This window comes from Triticum dicoccoides, chromosome 6B, assembly GCF_002162155.2.
Source record: "Triticum dicoccoides isolate Atlit2015 ecotype Zavitan chromosome 6B, WEW_v2.0, whole genome shotgun sequence".
NCBI lineage: Eukaryota > Viridiplantae > Streptophyta > Magnoliopsida > Poales > Poaceae > Triticum > Triticum dicoccoides.
Window position 1 is genome coordinate 139,956,061 of NC_041391.1, and position 9,754 is coordinate 139,965,814.

Below are 9,754 nucleotides of genomic sequence, written 5' to 3' on the forward strand. Positions count from 1 at the left end.
AGGTAGCAGCTGCAGCTATGCTGTGCATGGAAATGGTGCGGTGTTGATATAATTAAAACTTTGGTTTGATGAGGTGAAAGGGCGGCCGGGATTCATCCTGCTGGTTGGTGCTTTTGAATGCACGAAAAGCAGAGCAGCCCTGGCAATGTCGCCAAAGAGTAGTACTTAGATGCTGCAGTATGAATTGAAATTGAACCCATTCTTTATTTGGTCATCTATCTACTGTATCTATCAGGCAAGTGTTGTCATGCAGTCTGTACTCTTGTGTACTCGCGGGAGAAGGTCTGGCCATTGGCATCGATTTTGAGTGCACTGAATTTTGTGAACGAAGAGAAAATAAGGTACCTCGTGGGAAAGAATTCGTGGGGCAGATGGCGTCGGCGGCGGCAGCGGAACGCACAGATTCAGGAGCGGCAGATGGCGTCGGCGTCGGGGGCAGCAGCCAGGAACAACGTGCCTCAACTCGAGGATTCAGGGGCCGGTAGTTGGTGTCGGCGTCGGAGGCGTCGGCGCGCCCAGCAACCCCACGGCGTGATGTGGAGGGGCACACGGCGGCGTCGTGCGGCCTCGGCCGAGCGGAAATCAGCGGGCGGCGGTGGATCGGTGGTCGGCGGCGGAAGCAGGGGAGAGACGGGCCGGCGGGGCGGTGGCGCGGTGGTCGGCAAGGCTCGGGCAGCAGGAGCAGTTGGCGGCGGAAACAGGGGAGAGATCGGCGTGGATCGTGGGTAATTTTCTTTTTTTGCGATGACGAACCGGTACGGAGTATCAGGAGATAATTGCATTTTTTGCGATCAAACTTGGGAGCTTTATTCAACTGAGGCACTCCTAGCATCATCGGCCACTAGGCTAGTGAGCAGGAAGGTCTAGTGTCAGTCCAACTCTTGATTGCCATCAGTGTGCATGCATGTTTAGCGCAAAGATGGGCCGGTAGATTGGCTGACCTGTTTACATGTTGAATATAAAAAGAAATAAAGTTGGCAGCTAGCTCACCAATTTCTACAAATAAAGATGCCACAACAGAACGACTATTATGGCGAGATTTCCAGAGGTTCACTACCTCCAGGCAGTCTGTCTCCATAATCACATGTGAGAACCCGCGCAGTCTCGCAAAGATAACTCCATCCCTCAGCGCCATGGTCTCACCAATAAACGGATCCGTAACCCCATGATGGGGTTTGCTCCAAGCTCCCAGCAAACGAGTGTCAGGACGAGCAACTCCTCCTGCACCACACTGAGCCAGGACCGAACTCATCGCTGCATCTGTATTAATTTTGACCACCCCCGATTCCGGAGGCACCCAACCGTACCTCGTTAAAATCGCAGCAGCAGAACTCGGTATTTCCAAGACGGATAAGTCTTCCTTGATCCTCCGAACAGTCGTCACCGGGTCCAGTTTCTCACGGTCGTGCGTAATTCTGTTTCTAGAATGCCAAATCGCCCACATAACGGAGATCATCTGCGCCCTCTGAGTATCTGTGAACTGTGGGTCTTCTAGAATGTCCCGAGCCCACGTATCCGGGTGTAGTCGTGGCCGCCTCACACCCAGCCAGTCATAAGCTTCTTCCCAGAACATCTTCGCATGAGTGCAATGCAGTAAAGCGTGCATCAAGTCCTCATCCATTGCAAAACACACTTGTATATGTCTATGCCGAAGAGTGCATTCATCTGGCAGAATCTTCCTCACAACTCGCCACCAAAATACGCGCACTTTAGGCAACACCTTAAGCCTCCATAATCGCTTCCACATCTGTCCTTCAGTCTGTGAAGTGCTTGTAGCCGCCCCTTCCTCTAGAGCTGCACGCTCTTTGCGAGTCACGAGAGCACAGTACGCAGATTTGACAGAGTAGTTGCCATTAACTTCATGAGCCCAAGCAAGAAAATCCTCCCCTCCGCCATGACGAAGTGGAATATTTAGTATCGCTTCCGCTTCCGAGGGAATAAACACATCCCGAATCAACTCCCTCTTCCATGTCCAGTTCTCTTCATCTATAAGTTCACTTACCCAGGACAACGTAGTGCCCCCTGGTATAACTGACGGTTGAAGAGTTGACAATCCCGGGATCCATTTGTCTGCCCATATGGAGATGGTAGAGCCCGTCCCCACACGCTTCACAAGTCCTTCCTGGAGAGCTTCACGACCAGCAATAATGGCCCGCCATACAGCCGACGACGAGTGTGGTACCACTGCATCCATGAACTCTCCATCAGGAAAATAGCGACCCTTCATAACACGGCTGCATAGGGATCCCGGATTTGTAATGAACCTCCACCCATGCTTCCCTAGCAGTGCCAAGTTAAACAATGGTAGATCTCGGAAGCCCATACCATCGTTAACCTTTGGGGATGCGAGACTGTCCCATGATATCCAGTGCAAAGATCGTCTGTCAAGGGAACCACTCCACCAAAATTTTCCCATGCAAGACGTCAACTTCTTGCATACCTTCTTCGTCAATAGGAAGCAGCTCATGCTGAAAGTAGGGATGGACTGGATAACTGATTTTATAAGGATCTCTCTGTCTGCACACGCTAGCAGCCGTTCCGCCCATCCATTCATTTTGCTACGTGAGCTCTCCCCGATATGATCAAATGTACCACTAGTGATCCTCCCAACCGCGATCGGGAGACCCAGGTATCTGCCACTGAAAGTTTCCACCAAAACGCCCAGGATTTGTTTGAGAGCTTCTCTTCTACTAGCAGGCGTATTAGGTGAAAAAACACCGCACTCTTCTCGCGATTGACTGACTGCCCCGAGCAAGAAGCGTAGATGAATAACATTCTATTCAATCTATCCGCACTCTCTGATGTTGCGCTTATAAAGACTAAGTAGTCGTCGGCGAACAAAAGATGATTGACCCATGGAGCTCTGTACGACACGCGTATACCTCTGTCAATGTGGCCTCATCCATAAAACTTTAGTAAAGATGTCAACCCTTCTGCACAAAGCAGGAACAAGAAGGGTGAAACTAGGTCTCCCTGCCGAAATCCTCTTGAGGGAGTGAAAAAAGGCATCAACTCGCCATTAACACGAACGGTGTATCTCACCGACGAGACACACTTCATGATCAATCGCACAAAGGTTGCACTGAATCCAAGTTTCAACATGATTGCTTCCAGATAATGCCACTCAACTCGATCATAAGCCTTCATCATGTCCAACTTAACTGCACACGAATAATTTTTCCCTTTCTTTCTTCTCCTCATCGCATGTATGCTTTCGAAAGCCACAAGTACGTTATCCGTGATGAGGCGACCGGGAACAAAAGCACTCTGTTCCTCTCCCACAACTATATCCATCAAAAGCTTGAGACGATTGGTAATCATCTTCGAAGCAATTTTATAGGGAACCGGACACAAGGATATAGGGCGGTATTGTGAAATAGACTGGGGGTTCCGTACCTTGGGTATAAGAGTAATCGACGTATCGTTAAACCCTGGCGGAAGCTCCCCTCCATTAACAAAGTCCAGAATAGCTGGCACCAGATCATCTTTAATAACTTCCCAATGCCTATGGAAAAAACCTGCAATGAATCCATCCACACCCGGCGCTTTGGACGGTGACATCTGAAACAGTGCCTTCTTCACTTCATCAGCCTCGAAGGGTTTATCTAGGGAAGTGTTCATCTCCATAGACACCCGTTCAGGAACAAACTGCAGCAGTTCATCCATCTCATGGAAGCCCTGAGTCGTAAATAATGCTTGGTAGAACGACTGGATCTCGGTTTTATCTTCTTCTTCAGTAGCACACATTGTACCGTCAGCTCTCTGAAGGTTAGAAATTTTGTTCATACGTTTCCTCTGGGCTGCTCGAGCCTGATAGTATTTTGTATTTCGATCTCCCTGTCGCAGCCACGGTACCCTCGGTCTCTGCCTCATCCATACTTCCTCCTGCCGAAGTGCCTCCCGCAGTTTAACCACCGTTGCTTTCTCCTCCTCGGAGGGCCCTCTCCCCACCGATTGTTTCCGAAGTATTTCAAGCTTTTTCTGAAGTTTTCTTACTGTTTTTGCGAGGCAGCCGAACTCTCGTGCCCCCCAAGACCCCAGCTCCCTCTGCATACATTGCAAAGTAGCCGATGTCGATGCAAGACCCTGCCCAGTATGGTTACGATGCCACATATCCATCACAACACTATCATAGTCAGCATGAGTCTGCCGCACATCCTCGTACCGGAACTGTCGTGGTCCCCTTTATTCAAATAATCACGAGTTTCAATCAATACAAAGCAATGGTCTGATTCTACAGAGCTAATATGCCGTACACGTGAATGCTCATTGCGTTGTAGAAAGCCAGCATTTGCTACAGCACGATCAAGGCGGGCTTTAACATTAGCACCACCTGCCTGTCTATTATCCCATGTAAAAGGTATGCCAGAGAAGCCCAAGTCCTGCAAAGAACAGTCCTCCAACACCTCCCGAAACGCACGCATCTGCCACTCCGGTCTAGCAGCGCGACTGAAGTGTTCAGTGCCGTGCTCCGTCTCGTTGAAATCGCCGACACACAACCATGCCTCATGTTGAATACCATGCAGTGTCCGCAAACACCTCCAACTGTGATGTCTTTCCTCAATTCTTGGGGCTCCGTAGAACCCGGTAAATCTCCATGTCGGAGCAGTATCATCAGCTTTCCGGACCATAACATCTATGTGACCAGAACTGAAATTTTGTAATTCAACCGTAACATCCTTGGACCAAAACAGTCCAATTCCACCACTGAGACCAATACTATCAACCGCGAAACATCCCGCAAACCCAAGTGAGTGCTTTAAGCTTTCCACCCTTGTCGCCCTAATCTTTGTTTCCATAACAAAAACCGGGGAAGGCCCTTCTTGCTTCACAATCTTGCGAAGCTCTCGAACTGCCTCGGGGTTCCCAAGCCCCCGGCAGTTCCAGCTTAGATAATTCATTGGCCCCGGCAGGGCTGACTAACAGCCACTGCCGAGTCTTCAGATGTTGGAGGCGTTGGTTTCTTTTTCTTAGCATCGGGTTCTACCAAAACTTCGGCCCCACCTTCAGTTTCAACAGAAACATCCTGCCCCTTTGCATTAAACAAAACCATATCCATTGGCGATGCTGCTATTATATCAGCTTGTTCCTTACTAGAATTCGCCAGAGCTAAGTGGTCTACCCTACGATACACTTGATTCTGTTGGGGGCCTCCCTTTCGCTTGTTAAAATTCTCTCTGTTCTTCCTGGGAGAGGTAACCTCAGCTGATCCACTTGCCTTATCCTTTTGGCCAGCCCCATCAGTCCTACTATTGTTAGAGCTCTGATGATCCTTTGATGAGCTATCCCCTGATCCACTAGGTTTCCTATCATCCGATGCTCGCAGACTCGTATTGAACGGCAAATCTCCTTTCTCATCCTGGGTACCAGGTGTAGGACAAACCATATCAGCGTGGCCAAGACGATCACACGAGAAACAAAAATTTGGCACATGTTCATACTACACATCGTACCAATCTCTACTCTTTCTCTTTGCAGAATCAATCAAAATCCAACGTCGCAGGGGTTTTGATACATCAATAGTCACACGCGCTCTGAGAAACCCCCCAACAGCATCAAACTATATTGATGTCACCGTATTGTCAATCTTCTTGGCCACCGCCAGTCCCCTAACTTCGTTCTGACTGTTGAAGGGAAGGTTCAGAACCCTAGTCCACAACTGAAGCTTATCAAACCTGAGCTCCGACGGCCGCATGCTGTCATCGAAATCAGTCAGAATCACTGCGTGCTTGCTGACGTGCCACGGAGATCCTTCACGCACACGATCACGGTCGCGGCGATTGTCGAACTCCGCCACGAAAATATTCTCTCCTGCTGGCCTGAAGAACAAACCCCTAGGGTTTCCCCACGCCGGCCTCAACGCGTTTGCAATCGTCTGGATGTGGAATACCTTGCGGTGCAGAATCTTCCCAGCAATCGCCCACTTCTGTTGCGTTCCTTCCTCCAGATCGTCCACCACCAGCGGGGGTGGCTTCCTCCTCCGTGAGATCCAGTCTACCCATGGCTTCTTCCATCTGAGCCCTCGCCGACCTGTCCGGCGCAGCTCCTTGCTTCCCCTTGCCAAGATCCGAGGACGAGGCCATCCTCAGCCCTAGGAGTGTTGCGACCCGCCGGCGAGACGACAGCGGCCGCCTCCGTCTCCACCGAAACCCTAATCGCCCCTAACGAGGGCTCCTAGTTTTTCGGGGGAAAAAATCCGCATTTCTTTTTCAGGAGATAATTGCATCTATAGTCCTCGTACCCGCAGGCGACGCAGTCCTGAAACTTGCGTATTGCTTTAATACGGTCCCGATACATGAAAATACGTGGTCAATACGGTTCCTAAGGTTGAAACGCCAGTCTTGACTCTACACATCACATACGTATCTCGTATTCTGTAGTGGAGGCCATCGTTCGTGCGGCCCATATGTCAGTGGGCCGAAGAAATTGAAAAAAAAAACACGCAGCCCATATGTCAGTGGGCCGAAAAAATTTGAAAAAAAAACACGCAGGGGGATTCGAACCCACAAACTCTGCCCAAGCGCGCCACCAGGCCCAGTGTGTGGTCTTGTTTAACATGGGGATGCACTATGTATTATAAGCATATCAGTGTCTCTTTAAAAATATACATGAACTTTAAAATATTCATGAGTTTTTTAGAAAGCAAAAACGTTCATCGATTCACAAAATGTTCATGATTTAATAGTAAAACGTTGTGTCTACAACAGATGTACGTGAATTTTTAAAAATATTCAAAACAATATTTTTAAAATGTTCACTGATTCAAAAATGTACTGATGAATTCAAAAATGTTCGTCACAAAAAATTGTTTCTGAATTTCAAAATTTTGCACGTATTTCAAGAAATATTGGCCTATGCAAAAAAAAACTTGTTGCAGAGTTCCAAAAAACCTGTACGCAGTTTCAAAAAATATTCACTAAATCAGAAAAGTTCATGAATTTGGAAAATGACTGCAACTTCAAAAATATGGTGAACATTTTGGGAGTGCATCTCCTCACATACATATAGTGAGTGCAACTTAGAAAATTCCAAAAAATAATGTTCGCAACTTATAAAATTTGCGCCACTTGTACGAAGGACTAAACATATAGGGAGTGCATCTCCTCACATATCGCGCACGCGCGCGCGCACACACACACACTTGGTATTCATGAATTGATTTTTTTATGTTCCTAGATTCAAAAAATGCTCAAAAAAGTTTGTGTATAGAAAAAATGTCCTTGAATTTATGAAAATATTCAAGAAAATGCTTCAGGTTTAGAAAAATATATTTCTTATATTTTGAAAAAATGTTCACTGATTCAAAAAAATATTGATGAATTCATAAAATGTTCATCACAAACAAAATGTTTATGAATTTCAAAAGTTATTGAGAAATTTAAAAAAATGTTTGCCTATGCAAAAAAAAAACTTGTTGACGAGCTCCAAAAAGTGTACTTAAAAAATATGGTGAACATTTTTTCAATTGTAAAAACAAGTTTTAAATTCAAAGAATGTTCAGCCCAATTTTTAAAAATGTTGACCGATTTAAAAAAATCATGAATTAGAAAATATTCGCAGTTTCAAAATTTCTGTATGCAGTGGGCTCAGTGGGGTACGCACCAGGTTGCTCGTGCCATTTTTTTAGGGTTTGCTTGTGCCAATAGGAGACTGCCAAAAAATGTACACGAACGAAAAAACAGAACACACAGAAGACAGCTGGGCCGTAGCTATAAAACAAAAGAAACAGGCACGTACAGCCCAAAAAAAGACTGTGAATACCTAATTATATTTATTTTCAGGTTTATTATTCCTTACTTATAGGTTGACGTAGGAGACTAGCAAGCTACCCTCTAGGTTAGGGTTTATCGCCTCTGGCGGCGCACGCATCGCCGCCTAGGGATTTTTCTCTGGTACATTGCTGGGCGCCTCTCTGCGCAGCCTGGATCGGAATCGGGAAGCATGGAGACAGGAGCAGGATCGTCCCCGGCGGGTTGGTCAGGGAAGAACTTGGAGGAGATGCTGCAACACCTGGATCTCAAAGACGATGAACTAGACGACGTGATCGTGGGGGTGGAGGAATCTAAGAGGTATGCAGCAGATGCGAGATGGCCGGTGATCGCGAAGGTAAACACGACCCGGATCTTCAACGCATCCTCTATGTTCGAAACCATGAAATCGATTTGGAGCCTAGCACATGTGCCGCAGTATAGGGAGGCGGGGGAAAACCTATTTATCTTTCAGATGTTCTGCTTGGGAGATTGGAAGAAAGTTGTCCATGGAGGTCCGTGGCTGTTCAGGGGGATGGGGATTGTCGGTGTCAAAACCGGCGGATCTCGGGTAGGGGGTCCCGAATTGTGCGTCTAGGCGGATGGTAACAGGAGACAAGGGACACGATGTTTTACCCAGGTTCGGGCCCTCTTGATGGAGGTAAAACCCTACGTCCTGCTTGATTGATATTGATATTGTGGATGTTTACAAGAGTGGATCTACCACGAGATCAAGGAGGCTAAACCCTAGAAGCTAGCCTATGGTATGATTGTAATGGTTGTTGTTGTGTCCTACGGACTAGAGCCATCCGGTTTATATAGACACCGGAGAGGGCTAGGGTTACATAGAGTCGGTTACAATGGTAGGAGATCTACGTATCCGTATCGCCAAGCTTGCCTTCCACGCCAAGGAAAGTCCCATCCGGACACGGGACGAAGTCTTCAATCTTGTATCTTCATAGTCTTGGAGTCCGGTCGATGATGATAGTCCGGCCGATGATAGTTCGACTGATGATGGTAGTCCGGCTATCCGGACACCCCCTAATCCAGGACTCTCTCAAGGATGCTGATCGAAGATTATGATGGCAAGCAAGACCCGGAATCCTTCAATTTTGATGGCATGTATGTCTGGGCACAAATACACAATATAACGGAGCTCTACCGGAAACTTGAGGTTGTTGATCAACTCGCTAGACGGATTGGTCGGGTGAAGGAAACACAACTATCTCCTAGGCTTTTCTATGAAGGGAACTACATTCAAATCCGGGCTAGGGTTCTGGTGGATAAACCGCTTACTAGGGTTATTCCATTGAACGTGGTGGGCGAGGGCAGGAAGCCCCTCCCTGTCAAGTACGAGAAGATACCGTACTTCTGTCAAGTCTGTGGACTCATGGGTCATAATCATGAGGAGTGTGGAGATGGAGTTTGGGAGGCCAAGGACAAGCAACGGGGAAGCTGGATGTTGGCACAAAGAAGGGACACAGTTCAGGAGCAGCAAGGAGGAGGTCGAGCCTCGCGTGGTGGTCGTTTTGGAGGTTGTGGATGAGGAATATCGGGAAGGGGTGCACCACCGCCTCGGCATACTTCACCTGCACGCAAACGCTCATCTCAGGATGCAGGGTTGGATTCAGGAGCAGAAGAGGGAGATGAAGATGATGTGACTAGTCCGCTGAAATCAACTGTCACAAAGGGGAAGGAGCATGAAGGAGGTCAGGGGGCTCGCAGAAACCTGAGCTTCGCTTCGGCTGGAAACAATCCTGATGAAAACCAGCAAACACAAGGCGCGACTGGGAGCTTTGACACCAGTCATGGGGTAGTTCCAGGCCTAGGCCTGGCACTTGCGATTGTACCCCCACCACCTCCAGCATATGTGTCCCCCCGAGATGCCAAGAAAGCGAAGAAATCAGCATTGCCATTGAAGCAAAACACAAACAAGATGGCGTTATTGGTGGGCTCCGACTCGGGGCGCCGCCAGGCCCAATGAAAATCCTAAGCTGTAACTGTCG